General features: G+C 39.0%; 1 protein-coding gene across 2 annotated transcripts in view; it reads right to left on the bottom strand.

The window, feature by feature from the left end:
* cadm2a (cell adhesion molecule 2a) overlaps positions 1–17,429 on the bottom strand; it is a 199,607-nt gene that overhangs the window by 62,928 nt on the left and 119,250 nt on the right. The window lies entirely within an intron of this gene.

The following is a 17,429-nucleotide window of genomic DNA, read 5'->3' as shown; positions in this document are numbered from 1 at the left end:
CAACATGTGATCGACGTCCCATCTTAAACACAGAGGAGAGCCAAATAAACAGCATAGATTGTCTATTAGTGTGCCTGGGTGTGTGTCTGTATTTGTGTGTGTATCCTGAGGGAATGACTCTTATGCTTCACACACACTGCTTTGCCAAATTGATGGATCTATTGGAATGCCTCCAGTGAGCCTGAAAACGTGTTACAGCTCTAAGAGACAGCGCCTGAAAAAATGAGCGAGGTAGAACAAAGAGAATGTCACTGCAGGTGCAGAGACTGCGGGTAATAAAAATTATTGTAGCTTCTTTTCTATGAGAGATTTATGAACCACCAACCCTGTAAACAACAACTTTTAATGCAAAGTCTGAAATTAGATGTCGGAGCGACACGCGGAAACCAAATCCGGAAAAGCAAGCCTGGAGACACAAACCAGCTGCTTGACGGTGTGACCACTCCTTCAACTCTCGCAAAGACAGTGCTTTGTTTATTTTTCAGCGCCATTAAATCCTGATATCCAATTTCCAGTGGCTGATGGAGATGATTATGCTTTGTTAGTACTATTTCACAACTTGCCAAGGTGCAAGATAGAGTGACGAAGTGAGAATTTGAAAAAGAGAAATGAATGCATTTGTAGAATTGGTGTATTCTTCTTTTAATATAACAAATTCACACACTTGTTTTGGTCTTCGGTATCACGGTAAATTCAGTAGCACACCACGGGGGGGAAATGAGAGAGGAAATAAAGGCAAAAGCAATTAAGTTGGAGAAAAATGTTTGTCAGCAGAAAGCACATTGTTCCACACAGACGTAAATGCACATACATGCGGTGCAATTTTCACACCTCACTGCTGTGTCACTGGTCAAGAGGGAGAGGGCCCAGCACTGAGACAGGGCAGTGAATGTCACATCTCTACCAACGTCACCTTTTCCATGAGACTGATGGCTTTGTGAAATATTCCCTCAGCAAGGTCTGACCTCGCACTATCCCTGCCTTTCATCCCTGCTGTCAAGGTATGAGTTTCCTGTCACAACTGTGGCTCTATGATCTCTTCCAGTTGAAACTCACACAAAAAAGGACATGTCATAGAGAGAGAAAAAACAACAGGGAAAAACATACACTTTTACAGCTCTTCACTCTCAACAACAGATGCATGCTTGACGAGAGAGAGAGAGAGAGAGAGAGAGAGAGAGAGAGAGAGAGAGAGAGAGAGAGAGAGAGAGAGAGAGAGAGAGAGAGAGAGGACAAGCAATGAGGAAGAGAGAAAAATTAAGTTGGAGTCTTATTCAGGAGACACTACAGTACACTTGTATCTCAGTATTACAGTTACTAAGCAACCAACACAACAGTTCTGTAAGTCAAGCTGAAATTGCATAAAACACTTTTCAATTCAATCTTTCATTCCCCAATTTCACCATACAGTGAGCAGAGTATTCCCAATTGATTACACAATGGCCATCTCTCATGTGCGTTCTGTAGTCAACACTGATTGGACTGAATACACTGAGGACAGGAGAGAAACACCTCGAATTTAAAAAAAAATGTTGTGGGCATTGTACCTTGCTACATTTGAAACAGTATTGGTACTCTTCCATTGTTCTCCAACTGAACTTTGTTTTGTTAAAAAAAAACACAAAAAAAACCCCAACCCTAATTTACAAACAGCTCGACAAGGAGTGCATATTGAAGTTGACTTGCGGGGGGATGTTTCCCTCTTTCTGTTGGTTGTGCAACTCGGTGGTTGGTTGCTAGTAAAGGTGAAGGAAATGGAGAGCACCTTCCATACGTATGTATGGAATGATGACGCATAGATGCTATCAGGTGTGAGTCTCAATTATTAAACTATGGATATGGACGATAAAACTAGAATATGGACAACGAGTCATACCACTACAGGGGCCGCCATGTTTGTTTACACGCTCATGAGCCGAAGGAACTATTTATCATGGGGGTGAGATTTCATTGCGCTGTAACAGCGTTGAGTTGCCTCCGGTAGTCTCTGCAGGAGGGAATCGTGACCGTGAAAAAAAACGTTCAACCTTGGGAGCTGGTATTAAAACTTCATGGATGCAGTGGATCTGTACACCGATGTGAACGGACCCCCCCCCCCCCCCCCCCCAAAAGTGAATAAAGTTTTTCAGATACACTCGTATCTGTTGCATTTGTCAAAATGATTTATTTAAATTATTTTAAAGAATGACAGTAATGGCATAAACACAAAAAAAACACCAATAGCTATCTTTTCCCAGTATTACGCAAACCAGGCTTGAAGCTATTGGACTAACTACTGTGGAAACACCCACACTCTACCTGACAGAAAGAAATGTGAGTGACTATATGGTGGTGAAACAGAGACGCTCCGAGTTGCAAGCAGGTTGTTCCGCGTCTCTGTAACCACCAGCGGGGAGCCGTCATAAATAAACTGTGTGATAGTTCATACAGACACCACCTACTGCTACACGTACACACATGCACGCAAATCCACACACACACACACACACACACACACACACACACACACACACACACACACACACACACACACACACACACACACACACACACACACACACACACACACACACACACACACACACACACACACACACACACACACACACACACACACACACACACACACACACACACACACATCCACAGCAGTGATCACAGTATCTCCTGAGGGTAAAAGTCTCCTGGGAGGACGCATGTTCTATTGCGACATCCTTCCTGTTTTCCCACTTCATTTCCGTCTCAATCTGCCTCAACTTGTGTCATTCAGGAGTTTGTCTCACCTCCCTTTTTGTATTTTCCCTGCCTCCTGATTAACACTTTCTTCCCATGCATCCTACTCTGCTTCCCACTACAGCATTTCCTAACCCCTCAGGCTACCTTTCTCACAGTGGCAGATATATTCAGATTCTGTCAGTGCAGTGAAAAGCCTATGGAGATCGATGTGTGCAGCGTGGCTCTCTGAGCTGTCACATGCCATGATGGAGAGTTTAGCTTATCTTTCGTACAGCAGCAGCTGTTTTGCCGTATGTCTGATGTACTCCAGGCCCTTGGAATCCAACCAATATTCCACCGGTGAGCAGATTGCTTTAAAGCCTTAACACACTCTTTGTCACCTTATGACTTGGCTGTACATGGGGCCATCAATCGACGGATACACATAAGAGCATAAAAACATTGCGGAAAATACACATCGTGTCAAATATTCATGGTGAGCTGTACATGCGTTTGTGTCTATTTTGATTTTGAGAATCATCAGTAGAAAAATTGCCCCCAAATGAATAAGAAAATGTATTTAAATCTCAACTGATTTAGCACCACATATATTTAAATCTTATATCATTTCACGTGGCTTTTGCTATGGGCTGCAATTCATCTCCGGGTAATAGCAGAGATGGTAAACAGTGTTAATAGATGGAATCAAGCTTACTTAACACAGCTTATTGTCACCATACTGGCTGCTTTATTAGATCAGTCTACCACACCCTTGTTTTCTCACATCACAGGGAGACACACATCTGTTTATTTTGTCACTTAATCTAGCATATTTGATTTCCAGTCCTTAACACAATTACAGATATACACCCTGTCTGCGGTAGAATCATCTGCTCATAAACCAACAGATCGTAAAACACAAACAAAGACGTGCAGAAGCTCACATGATGATGACACATACAGACACTTCATAACATTTTTTACGATGGTCGACAGCAGTGCTTATGGTTTCAGACAGAATGCCTTTTAGAAGATTTTTGGTTTTTTTTTGCATGCTAGAAGTCTAGTGAATCACCATCACCAGACCATGTGTGATTAGCACCAGGCAATCTGGCCTCAGAGAGTGTCTTCATAGTTGCCTGTGTTATTGCTGTTCACTTACAAACCAATCTAATCTTATGTGGATGGTATAGGCTCGTGACATAAAAAAAAAAAAAAAAATCCAACTTTGTTATACATTGTCAACTACATGTCCCCTTTGGAAAACAGTTCCAAATAAGTGGACCTCTGGGTGGTTGCAATAGTTGAGAGAAGGTTAAGAAGCATATGAATCAAAGTTTGGGGATGTGAGAGAATAATAAATATAACTCAAGACAATAGAAAAAGTGTTTTATCCCCTCCAACCCCAACCCACCTGCACGCACGCACGCACGCACGCACGCACGCACGCACGCACACACGCACACACACACACACACACACACGCACACACGCACACACACACCTCATTCTAACTTGTGTGCAATGCTATGGCAAGTATGGCGACAGCCTGAAGGCAAAATGCAAAGAATGACTCACAGGATTCATCACTTATTGCTGATGGCCACTGGCCTCCAGCTAAACACAGCAAAAAAACACAAATAGCCCACATGTGCCAGCTTTTCACTGCTTCAATTTTCACTATATGAAGGTTAAGCACAAAAAGGCATACCTTTATCCATATTTGTTACAGTTTATTTGCACGGGAATGTAAGTGGAATTTGATGGAAGTGAGACTATAAGTAGATCAAAGCAGCAGTGTTTCTCTCCCTCAATAAACATATGGTAATGCTTAATCAAACCACCTGTTAGCTTTTAAGATTTTCTCAGCTTTGGTTAATTAATTTGCATTAATACATAGACAAACAGTAGCATAAATACCTACAGGCAAATAAAGCATACACATGAAGACATGAGGTTAAAAAGCTCAACGTTTATTTAAAAAAAAAAATCTGCCCTGTGCCCTTTGGCAGCCCTTAAAACAACCGACTTTACATTAAATTCAGTATCATATGCTACATTGAATAATTGAGCGCATTAATCTGAGATATGTATCTATTTCACTAATCCAATTTTCCTTTATTTGCCTTAAAGAAACAATATTTTACAAGCTTTGAAGACATGTCTCAAACTTCTATTAAAGTATATCAACCCATTACACCCATTACATAAGTATTCATTACATACTTATAAGTGGAGTATACAGTGATATAAAGCATGTACATTCACTTGTGTAAAGTAGAGTGAACTCTGACATGGTTACATTCAGCCTTTCCAGATGTAATAAATATCAGTTTTGCTTGAAATTGACAGATATGTTTATTTAACTATATGTTAACATTTTGAGGTTGTAGTTTGCAGTAACTTTGAGCCAAATTCTATTATATAGAGAGCTGTTTGTAAGAGCTTTGCCACATCATTAACTTTCATAAAAGAGACAGAATTCAACTATCACTACACTGTTGGAAGGCCAAATAATGTAATTAAGTTCACTCTTACTTTTTCAGTAGAGGTTAGCATAGTCTTAGCAATGTCAATGTGTCAATACCAATGACTCAATTACAAACACAGAGTCAGTTGGGAACCATTTTTTGTAGAATATTGTTATTGATTCATTCCTTAACAATACTATTCATTCACCAAGTAGCAGTACCTGTGCTCTTTATATTGATAGCAATTAAAAAACAATACACATTTCCTTGAATTGTAAAGAGACACTCTTGCTATGGTCACAACCCACAGTTAGTTGATAAGGAGGAGGGCTCGGTGACAGTGTCCTGGTGGTTTTAATGTCAAGACATTTAGGGTTCCAGCTCCTTCTTCACTTGACTTCACAGTTGCTCTATAGGAAAGGTCAAAGCATGCACAGTGCCACAAAAACACTATGTGTGGACTCCTGACTACATCTGCACATATTCACACGAGCACAGCACTTATACTATACAAAGTAAATCATGTAGTTTTACAAAATGTGCTGGCACACCATAAAGGATTTATTCACAGAATGTACATGCTTGCTGCTGCATATTGTGTGCTCCCACCAGACCTCATCAGAAACAACTGCGGTTCTGCAGTGAGTACTGTACAGAGACCTGCACTGATCTTATCCCCCAGTTGATATATCATATTAATTACCTGGGACACTCCTAGACAAATATAGAGCTTGGAGCTATCATGTTATATCTGGATGGGGCACGGTTCTGTGATATTAAACATCAAAGACTTGACGTGGGAAAAGCAATTGCAAGAAAATATGTTTTCTTCAATATTACGACTCAAACAGTTAAGCCTGCTTTTAAAGATGTAGGCTTTGAGGCACAGCTAAAGCCACATAGTCTGTTTTGTGTTTTGTGCAGAGCAAAACCTTGGAAACCAATCAACAGTAAATTATCATTATTTCTATCATAGTGAGATTATTTACAGAACCATTGGGTTTTTCTTCTCACACAGACAAGTGAAATGTCCCTGAACACACTGAAATATACAGTAGAAGATTGCTGGTATAGTCTTTGTATGATATAATTTAGTATTTAGAAAACGTAAGTATGCAGTTGATAGTATACAGTATATTATAATCAAGGCCAAAGGCCCTGTTCATATTTCACTTTCTCTTCAGGTACAATTTGGTGCCAGTCACCACTCTCCATTGTTTATTGTCATGCAATATTCTCTTGAAATATTCTCTGAAAGCAACAAAAAACCTTTCTGTGCTTGTGTTCTATTTAGTCACATTTGCCAAATAGGTCCATGCTTTGGTCATGTAGAGCTGTCGACTACAGAAACCTCACTTTATTTGGAGGTAATGTATATCTACAGCAGTCATAGCTATCTTTATGAGACAGTAGTAGCCACCTCATCTTGTTGACTCAGGAGAAAACACAGAGGCCACAATCCATGAAGTCTGTCTCAAGCTATGATCGGTAGCAACCAAACCCCTATCATACAGATTAAAGAAAGGAGGAATCAACAAACATTGTGATGCTCAAGATGGGTGAGATAATTCATTCATTGATGTTTAATACCAACTTTCTCCAACTTAAGGTTGCAGGGAGAAAATCAAAGCTACTATATCGGTTGGGGAACAACAGAGCACACTGTGTAAAGTTTATCACAGGCCGAACATACAATTAGAAACACACATGCACCCACCCCACACACACAAGTAAAACAGGCAAACTCAGGCCCTGTTTACATGATGGCGATTAACTAAAAACAGGATTGCTTCTGTGTTTCCAGTTCAGAGAATTTTTGTATTCAGATGGCAACCCTTTCAAAACAATCGCTGTACACACGGAAATGTTGACAATACTGTAGTTTGGACGTCAGGCCAGGAGTTGGTGCTGTTATTGGAATTCAACCACCTATTCATCCATTCCTTGTCAGATGGTGTAATAAATGTACACTTTGTTGGATAAGCGCCGTTAAACTGAAAGGAGCGAGCAGCACAGACATTGTTGTTATTATTGATCTACTCGTGCATATGCAGAACTCTTTACGATGATTGCAGTGTGCAAGTGCATCACTCTGAACGCTGTTGTGTAAAAAAGCAAACGTCCAAAATGCAACAAAAGTCTGCTGTTTCTACATGAAAACATTGTGTAAGCATGCCATGTAACACAATATGGCCTCTAAGCAGCAACAATGACAGCATAATATCACAGTTATTTTGAAAGCAGTTTTATGGTTTTATTAGGTCACTGTGGTGCACATTGTTTTTATTCATCATAATGTGCTGAATGGTTCAAAGGACTGGAGCAAAATAGAGAGGAGATAAAATGAGTGCAAGTTTCAGTCTAGTCATTTCATAAAAACTGCCCTTTGACAACCAAACACAAATGTAGGGACACGTAGGCCTGTATCTCTCTTTCTCTGTCACATAGACAGAGAGAGAGAGAGAGAGAGAGAGAGAGAGACAGAGAGAGCCCATAAACTTTTGCCATTTAAAGCAGTAAAAAAAAAATCCTCCTGGACTTGAGAAGCACATTTCAATTTCCACAAAACACCCAGGGGGTAGTAAAATCATGAATCTCCTCAACAAGAAAAGTCAAACACATATTGCTATAGGATGATAGACCCGAATGCATACACATATATTCGCAGACACTCATGAAAACACACACACACACGCACGCACGCACGCACGCACACACACACACACACACACAGTGCCGAAGTGCTTCTACCGTTAGATGATGGACAGTCGAGGTACAGCCTATAACTCAGTAGGTGCTTTCTGTTTCCTCTGCCTCTTCAAATGAACAGTTCAGAAGGTGAGGTTATATTGTGATCGATGCCTTTCGGGTAACAAATGACTTCCTCCAGACAAAGCTTTGAAGTGGATGTGGTCACCAACTTGTAATCTCCAGCCATTTGTCAGCAAATGGAGTGTGTGTGTGTGTGTGTGGGGGGGGGGGGTTTCAGCAGATTTCCCAAAGAAAACTTCCGGATAATACAAGCTTCATTTTTTTTACCTCACACAGAGGTCAAATCCCTACAGGATAAGGAGCTATGGGGGAGTAATGCTTTATTCAGTATCATTTGCTCTTTTTAATTCTAACATACGGAACGTGCTATATTTCTGGGGGATTTTCTATTTTGCGGCCTTATCCGTACTGTTCGAGAGTGTGTTGAGGAGGGAAGCTTTCATCCTCGGTGGAGAGGAACACATAACGTCTGGAAAAGGCCTCCTCCCCTTGATAGTGAGACTTTGATCAAAAATGTGTCATAGCATTTTGCTCCAGCTGAATTATTCAAAGGTCAGTGAACAAAGGCTTGTTTGTGCTCTGTTGCCTTACAAAGGGTAGAATGATGGTAAATTGGCAAAGTGTTCGCTGTGTCTCTGTAGGGAGCTGACCGGTGAGCCTCACCCTCAAGGGACCATTTGGCATCAAACAGCGCAAGCTCCCTGTGATTGTTACTGCTTCAGTCATCGCCAGGCTGTTACCTCATATTTTCAAACCATCACCTTTATATCCCATTCTTTTTAGGGTATTGTGGTTCTGTGGCTCTCCTGCAGGTCGAGGAGAAAATAGACTTACCAAGAGAGACTGAGAGCTTTGGTCCTGTGGGGCTATGCAAGCCTGATGAATGCTGCGTGTATGCAAGCCTGCCAGTGAGTGTTTTACTTTAAGCAACTCCATATTTACATGCACGCGTGTGTTCTAGTGTTGAGTGCAGCAGTGCATTGAGTCTTCTGTGAAGAGGGCAATTAGGAATCTCTGGGGTATCGGTGTCGACCACATCTATAACAGATTAGAAGAAGAAACGCCTCAGAGATAGGTGTGGATTGAAGCCCATGGCTGTAGTTTCTCCACTTTTATTTCTACATCCAAAGCTCTCTCCTTTAACAATTTTAAATGTTTTTTTTCTCTCCTTTCTTTGAAAATCAATCAACAATGCACCATGTGTGTTGTTCCTTCCCTGATGGGATAAGACCAAGTAGTAGAATGGGAAGGCAAAAGAAAGGTGGACGAGAGCAGAGGTAAAAGAAATTGGCTAACCTCAGTGCTCGCGTGTGTGTAACACCGTTCATTACATTTCTACAGCCTCCATTTACCCAGTGCTTCTTAACAACAGCTGAAGTGTGTGCGCGCGTGTGTGCGTGTGTGTGTGTGTGTGTGTGTGTGTGAGATGTGGGCTCACGTTAATGAAAGACATAAATATACACAAGACATACCAACAATCACATGGGAGTGATCGGCGATTGCAGTACAGTTACTAATGAAACTACCGTATTGAGGTGAGTAGTGTAGCAATGCACAGGTTTCCCACAGGAGGTGGGGGGGTAACCCTAATCTTTCAGTATATGAAGTAGAAATGTGTGAAACAATACTTGACAGGTTTTATATTCTTGCAAAAGTATACATATTATCTCCCGAAGATACATTTTGAAGCGCGGTAGAAACAAACACAAACATAACAGTGTTAAGAACTGATTTCTCACATGACCAAATAGATATCATGGATTTGATTTTTCAGGTGTTCAGTTAAATGAGGAATAGATTACACAGGTATTCTGCAGATTTACCACTTTAGCAGCCTCAAAGCATTTTGCACGATCAGTTACACTCATCTATTCACACACATTCAGATCTAGTACATAAGGTCTTCATCACGTGTGTATTTTTTAACCACTTTATATTTACATTTATATTCTATAGTGGTTTTAAAAAGCTGTTATTATGCATCTGAATCTGTCATATCTGAGATATTTTAATTTCAGTGTAAATAATGATTTGTGAGGAATGTGTTTCATTTATTAGATGCTGCTTGGCAACATTTTAGATGATTTATAAGGTGCTATTGATTGATGGCAGTAAGAAGAGAAAACATGACTATCTAAGTGCTGACACACCTTGCTTCATCCATTACCTCTCATCCAAGGCTGGGCGACATGAATAATTTCATTTCATGGCTCAGCTTATATTTACAGAAGAACAAAAGGAAAACTGTGTTCAATTACCAAAGGCAAATTTGAACACATCTAGGTCATTTCTAACAAATTGAACTGGAACTAATTCCTTTCCAAGTATTGCAATTGAACTAAAAAAAAAAAAAAAAAAAAAGGTAACTTGTTTGCTTACCATGACCTCCCCATCAAATTAAAGTTGACCTCAACATGCTCCTATTATAGCTTTCCACATGCTCGGGCCCATGGGAGCTGTATAAGGATGGGGGAAGGGGTACACAGTAATGCTAAGCTGTGGTGCAACCTCCACAGATGAAGGCACACAATCCGGCTCAGTCTTTTTAAAAAGCAAAACTAATCACACACAAAACAAAATCATATTTCTGTTACTATTACACACCATACTACCATTTCCTGTCTGTGCTGGCTTTCACAAAAAACAACAACAAAAAAACTCTCTTGTTTCGCTCTCTCCCTGTCTTTCTCGCCCATTTCAAAGGTGTAAATTGGACACAGATAATTGAACATTACTATCAAGGGAGGTAGCTGGTGCCATCTGTTAAATGTCCGCCCCCAACATCACAGTGCAACACACAATGCACCCAAACATCCCAGTGCACCACGCTGCATGTTTATGTGGGCATGCACGTGTCGTTCAGAGTCCGTCATTCCTTTACTTTGGTACATGTGCTACATTTAGCTTCACAGTGTGCTGATCATAATTCGTCATATAGTGTATCAAGACAATATTATAACAATATGACTATTTCTTTCTCTAATAAAGCATTAAGTAGACTGAAACCTGCATGCAAGCACTATTTTTGGTCTTAAACACAGAGTGTATGACGCTGCAGTTTGGTGGTGTGTAGCTGCTGCAGTGCTGCTACTTGTTTACACTGAGCTCATTTTTACAGGAATAATGGACATCCATTTGTGCAAGTTTATTCGTCTGGTATGAGAAGCTGTTTAAACGCAGTGTTAGCTGCTCTCATTGCGGAACAGCAACTGACTGACTCGCAAATCTTCAGTATGCCCCGTCTTCACCGTAAGTAAAAGACCTGCTAACAAGCCACTCATTAAAATCATTTCTGTTGGAGATCTGAGGCACCAAAAACCTGTAAGCCACTGGCCTCTGTGACCAGGACTGGGCAACGCATCTATATTCTAAGTTATTAGTATGGCAAGAATCATGCCAGTATCCCCGTCACAGCTTTTCACTGTGCAATTTTCTGAGTACTGAATATGGCACATGTGGGAACGATTTTACGTAGAATTTCTGTGTAAACATATCTCATGCAGGCAGTTTGACTGCTCCAACCCGTTAACATAGGTGCCAAAAGGAAGAAAAAAAACAAACAGATATTGAGATGTTCATGCAACGCACATGGAAGTGCCATGCAGCTACTGTGTTAATGGGTCATATATTTCGGTACATTGCAATTGGTGTGTGCTCCATTATGGGGGGGGGGTTAACTGATATGTAGAGTTTTAGGATTTTATGCACCTTATGTACCAGTACAGCTCAGTGTGACATAAACATTCAATGCTAAAATCCAAAGAAGCTTTGATGTAAGATAAATAAGATGTAACTCGCTCGTCATTCATAAGCTACATGATTTGAAGAGAAAAAGACAATGCTAAGAGGTTTCGCTGCTGATACAAACATGCTTTCTTTGTAGTTGCAACTTTGGCTGCAACTTGCTGTCACTAGTTACCCACTAATTATGCTCCACCTCTTGTCTAGCAGCTGGTATTGTTCATCCCTGATAGAAGGTTTACATAAATACTGAACACTCACTGAATTCCATGAGATCCCCAACAAAAATCCAATTATTGGCGGGGGCTGGATTATGATAGGTTATCCACACAAATAATGAGCGAGAATGCCTATGTGAATTTGTGAAAAGCCTTAATGGTCCTCTCCCTCTCTCCCGCTCTCTCTTCCTCGAACACACATGGCTGATTAGCAGTTGGCATTTTGTCTTGGCCATGTGCTAAATGAGAGAAGCAACATTACCATCTCAAAGATGCTCTTCGTGCCCAGTTAATGGTGGGGACACAATGGCTGCTCAAACACTTGATGGATCATTGAAGGATTATGTTATTTGGCTTTGTTCCTTCATGGTCACTTCATGTGTGCGCGTGCTTGTACATGCACATGTGTCTGAGATTGTGCATGAAGCAGGGGAGCCAGCAGCATCCTGTAGGTGTGGATTTCCACAGACCTCTCAATGGGAGCAATAATGTCAAGGAGTTGCAATGTCATATCCATCAGAGCTGACTTTCTGTCAGGCCAGACAAAGGTGTTGACACCTCAACACCACACAGTGAGTGAAGAGACCATTCAAATGTCAGTTACCTGACACATAGCCATGCTCTCATAGATAGGTGGTAGCCAGTGATTGTCAGTTGGTAACTCAGGAAAAAGGCCACTGCATATATAAAGCTCAAGAGGAGCAATCCACTGAGATTTAATGAATGGATATGTTTTCATCTTCTACGGCAAGTATTCAGTCGGTACAATCACACCTGTCAACTCTGGCAAATCAGCACTTATGGAAATGAGGGACGCTGCTGCTAAAGCGCCACAGTCATCAAGAGACACTTGCAGATTGCTCAGTCGGGTGTAAGACTGTCAAATTACACAACTTTTTTTCTTTATCTTTTCATTTTCTAACACAACAGTATCTTTAAACTTCATACAACGTCTGCAAAACTAAACTTAACAAACCCTGCTAGCACAGTAAAAAAAGATGTCTTCAACATGGACACAAAAAGTGTGGATGTGGATGGTACATATATTTATTTGTTACTCAAAACTTAATGAAAAATGAAATTTAAACATTAATTGGTAAATAAACATAGCTTCAGAGTTGGCACTCTGGTTTCATTGCAGGCTGGAGGACTTTTCTGACTGAGGTGTGCATGTTCTCCATGTGCATACGTGGATTTTCTCTGTATATTCCAGTTTAAGTTGTATGCCTATTATGGAAATTGGTATTTTGAAATTGACAGTAGGTGTGGAAGAGCATATATGATTGTGCAAAACTCAGATCTGTGACCTTGACCACCAAACCCGATGCCAGGTTTAAGTGGCATAAAAGATGGCTGAACTTTGAAATATTCCTTCTCAGCTTTAGTCTAACATGGCCCGGACATCAGGAATGGCTGTCAATTCCATATTTTTCATCAGACAAAGAAAACAGAAGTGTCTACAAGTATATACATAATGTGATTATGGCCATGCTAATCAATGATGAAGAGATACAATCTTGTTTGTGTAGATGAAAGCTTTTTTTTTTTAATCTTTTGCCAAAGACTCAGTTGATTCATTGATCAAACAGTGAGAGGAAAGGAAGAAAAAAAGGAAACGGTTTGTTTTCCAACAGTAGCAGTTTGGTACGAAGGATAATCTTTGCAATCTTTCAATTACCTAAAGACAAATAAACTGTGTGGGTCTGGCCAAGCTGGCAGGGACATCACAGACCACAGACAAGATGACCTCTGAAACCCCTCTAAAACTCACTTTGAGTCAACAAGAAAACAAAAAAGAAATTTAAAAAAACAAAACAAAACACAAACACTTTGTACAGTAAAGTTTTACCCAGTGTCAACTGAAAATAACAAGTACATTTTTTGGCAAGTCAAGTTTGTAGTTAAATGTGTTTAAAAACTTTAGCAGACTTCATCATATCAAGTTTTTTTCTCTGACATTAACCTTGCTTGCAAGGCTTCTTTCTTATCATCACTCTTGCGTTTGTGAAAACAAGTCCATTTTTAATCATCACGACGTGTTATTATGATAAAAATACAGTTTTCTAGCCAAAGTCTTGATAAGATCATGTAATGATTACGGCACTTGTTTTCTGTTACAACAAACTTTTTCCAGATATTTTCAACCTGGAAATCTCTCAACTGCATCTGTGGAGTTCAAAAAGCCTCTGTCTTGGGCCCACATTTCTTTCTTTCTCTGCATCAAGAACAATGATTGTGTGATCTTTCTTAATTAAAAGAAAAATCTTGTTCACTGGTATGTGACGAGCGTGAGTTCATTTTCTTTAAAAAGTTTTTGCTTGTCTAGCTGAAACCTATCTGATGTATTTTGTCTAAGTCTTAAATAAAACCTTGATAAGCCTGAGTTGTACTTCTTCAATGATAAATACAAATACACATGCAGCCCAGGTCTTGTTCAAGTTTTATTTGTCTTCCATCAAACCGTGCAACTTCCCTGTAGGCTCTTGAAGTAATGTCTTCAGCTCCAAAATGCCTCCAAGGCAGTTGCTGTCTTTCATTATAACATAAAATAAATGTCTCCATGAAATATGTTCTCCTGTCCCACTTGAATCATTCTCTCCGATATATTGGTTCCTCATATTTACAGATTTACACCAGCCACCAACGTTTCTTTAAACATTTATAGGTTTCTTATTGAGACTTTTTCTTTCATAGTTGTCTCTCTTTTGTCTCATCTTGTACAACAGCACAGTATTACAGAATGGAATTTTACTAGACTAAAAAAGCAGCGGAAAACTTAAAGACACATTAAATTAAATAAAAAATATTTCGTGAAAACAATTTACATTAAAAATTAAACAAAATGCAACAGAAATTGGATTCCACAACATAATAGACAAAATATAATTTTTTTAATGTTTGAGGACAAATACAATAATATTAATATCAAATATATCTATCTATCTATCTATCTATCTATCTATATATATATATATATACACACACACACACATACATACAGTCATTCCTATACTTTTTTCCAGTTCTTCCACAATTTCCTCAAATGGGAACACTCTTACACAGTAAAGCACATTAATTCATGTTTCGCCAAACATGAAATTGATTTATTGATAATCCACGTTTTAATATGTACATAAAGAGAAAACAATAAAAGTGAGCCAGTCGATACAGTACGTTCACTTTGTATTCATTAACAAACTAAATATGTGATGCTGGAATAGCAAACAAAGATATAAAGTATAATTGTGAGGGAATGAGGATATGATGATTCTACTTCATCGATGCAACAAGTAAATGTCATCCCCGGCTAAGCTGCAGGTGTCTAGGGATATTTTTTTAGCCTTGCATACTGTATCCAACTTTGGCAAGAGACAACTTTATTGACTCTCCATTCTTTTTCTGTTGCCTGAAGACAAGTCAAAAGGACAAGTGGTTGGAGGTCACACACTTTCCAACACAAAGTGGAACATCATTAGGTCATGATTTATGACATGGTCTACCAAAGTGGCCCAAATGTCATTGGAAATATGTCTCTGTCTAATGCCAGGTAACCTTCTTGTTCTTGTCCTCGTCCTTGTCACCATCCTCTTATTAGTGCTTCCTGGTTGCCAAGTTCCCATTAAGAGGTGAGGTTATCTGAGGATTGGCCTGGTTGGTGTGCAGTTAGTGTATGTGATTCAGTGGATGTATGGGTGTAGTTTAATTCAAATTTTTAAGAAACTTTTGAAACCACTGTGTGCAGTGGTTTAAGAAAAAAGTGGTGCCAATAATAATAACAGCAATTTATTATTATTATTGTCATTATAATTACTGTTATTATTCTCATTATCGTTATCATTATTATTATTATTATTATTATTATTATTATTGTTATTATTATTATATTATCATCATCTTACTAAGATATTATAATAGTAAATTGTGCTGTGTATGATGCTTTATCTGGTAAGTCTTCTGGCACAGATCAAGACTTTCACAGAAATTGATTGTTTGATACATCTATTAAAGTTTTATGATTCCAGCAGTGTTTCACTGAATATGTGACCCATGTGCACTAATACAATCTGAAGTTTCTCACTGTTAACCCACTTTATTCTTTTTTTAGCACACTATTTTTAGTTCCGCTCATTTCAGGTCAATAAATATTACTCCTTAAAGCGTTTTCTTCAAAGCTTGGGAACTTTTCGGTCTTACTGTATTGTCACATGACAAAACTCTTCTTGCTTTAGGTCTTTTCAGTTTTATTCCTTGAAATAAGTAATAACCACAATTGAGTTACAGGACAGAAAACATTACTATCCAGAAATCCTACTGATAGATACTAAGCATCTTAAAATTGTGCAACACATCTATACATAACATTTGCAACAACCACAAATTGAGCTGAAATATTGGTTTAAAGCAGTTAGACTACAAATTCTGCATGCAAGGTTGATTGTCGGCAATGACATAAGCAAGCTTTTGTAAAGACATGCACTATGTGCAGTGAAATAAAGTTGTGTTGTGCTGAAAAAAAGGCACATTTCTTACACTAGTATCAAGAGTGTAAGACTGATGTGTACATGCATGTGCACACACAGCGACATTCAAGTACTAAGATCAGACACACATACAAGTACATATATAATTACTGCAAATCTTCATAACTCAATTACAGTAATCCAGACTTTGCTGATTAAAGACCTTTAAATCTGCCATGTTTGATGCAGCTGAAATCAGCCTGCTGTGCGACCTGACAAAGGTGAATTCTTATGAACCTAAACTGATGACTTGAAGTCAATCCAACTGGAGGATTATGTTCAGGAAATCACGTGTTTAATGTAGTTAAAGGTTTGATTTTTGTTGACATTTTCCCCGCATTTCTCGAAAATGTCTCAAAACTGGCCAAATCACTTTGTAATACCAAGGACACAAAGGGCAGAGCAAATGGCATAAGTGGTCAATGTTTGACTAAATGAGCTGGAAAATAGAAACATGAAAGTTTTGGCAGATTTTCCCCAACGTGCCAAACCTGGAGAGGAGAATACCAATTGAGTTTTCTGTGGAAAGGGGTCTTATTTTTTTAGAAGTCAAAAATAAATGATTGTTCTTCGACTGGACCTATTTCCCTCAGGAAGGACAGATGTATCCTCTTAATAGAAAAATAAACTAGTTATTATTTTTACCTCACCACCCAAAAAAAGTTTTACTATTTTTGAAGATGATAACACACAGGTAACTCAAAAATAAAAAGATAAATATTTGTCGACCCATACTTATGTTTTTTTTTTTTTTTCTTCTTTTGGGAAGTGATTAAATTATCTTTACCCTCACACTTTAAATGCTCGACATTTCACAATTATGACAGTTGTTATCCAAGTCATACAAATGATTACGTTCCCTGTTGTATTCTGCTCAGGCTCTATTATTTAAACCTAACCTAAATGAAAATGTAATGTAAGATGTGGGAGAAGTAGCAGGAAACGATCTGTTATTGAATTCAGCCACATTGTGCCTGCTGCTGACAATTCGA

The sequence above is a fragment of the Blennius ocellaris genome (genome assembly GCF_963422515.1).
Source record: "Blennius ocellaris genome assembly, chromosome: 14".
NCBI lineage: Eukaryota > Metazoa > Chordata > Actinopteri > Blenniiformes > Blenniidae > Blennius > Blennius ocellaris.
The sequence above is the reverse complement of the archived record's forward strand: the minus strand, read 5'-3'. Positions and strand labels throughout refer to the sequence as shown.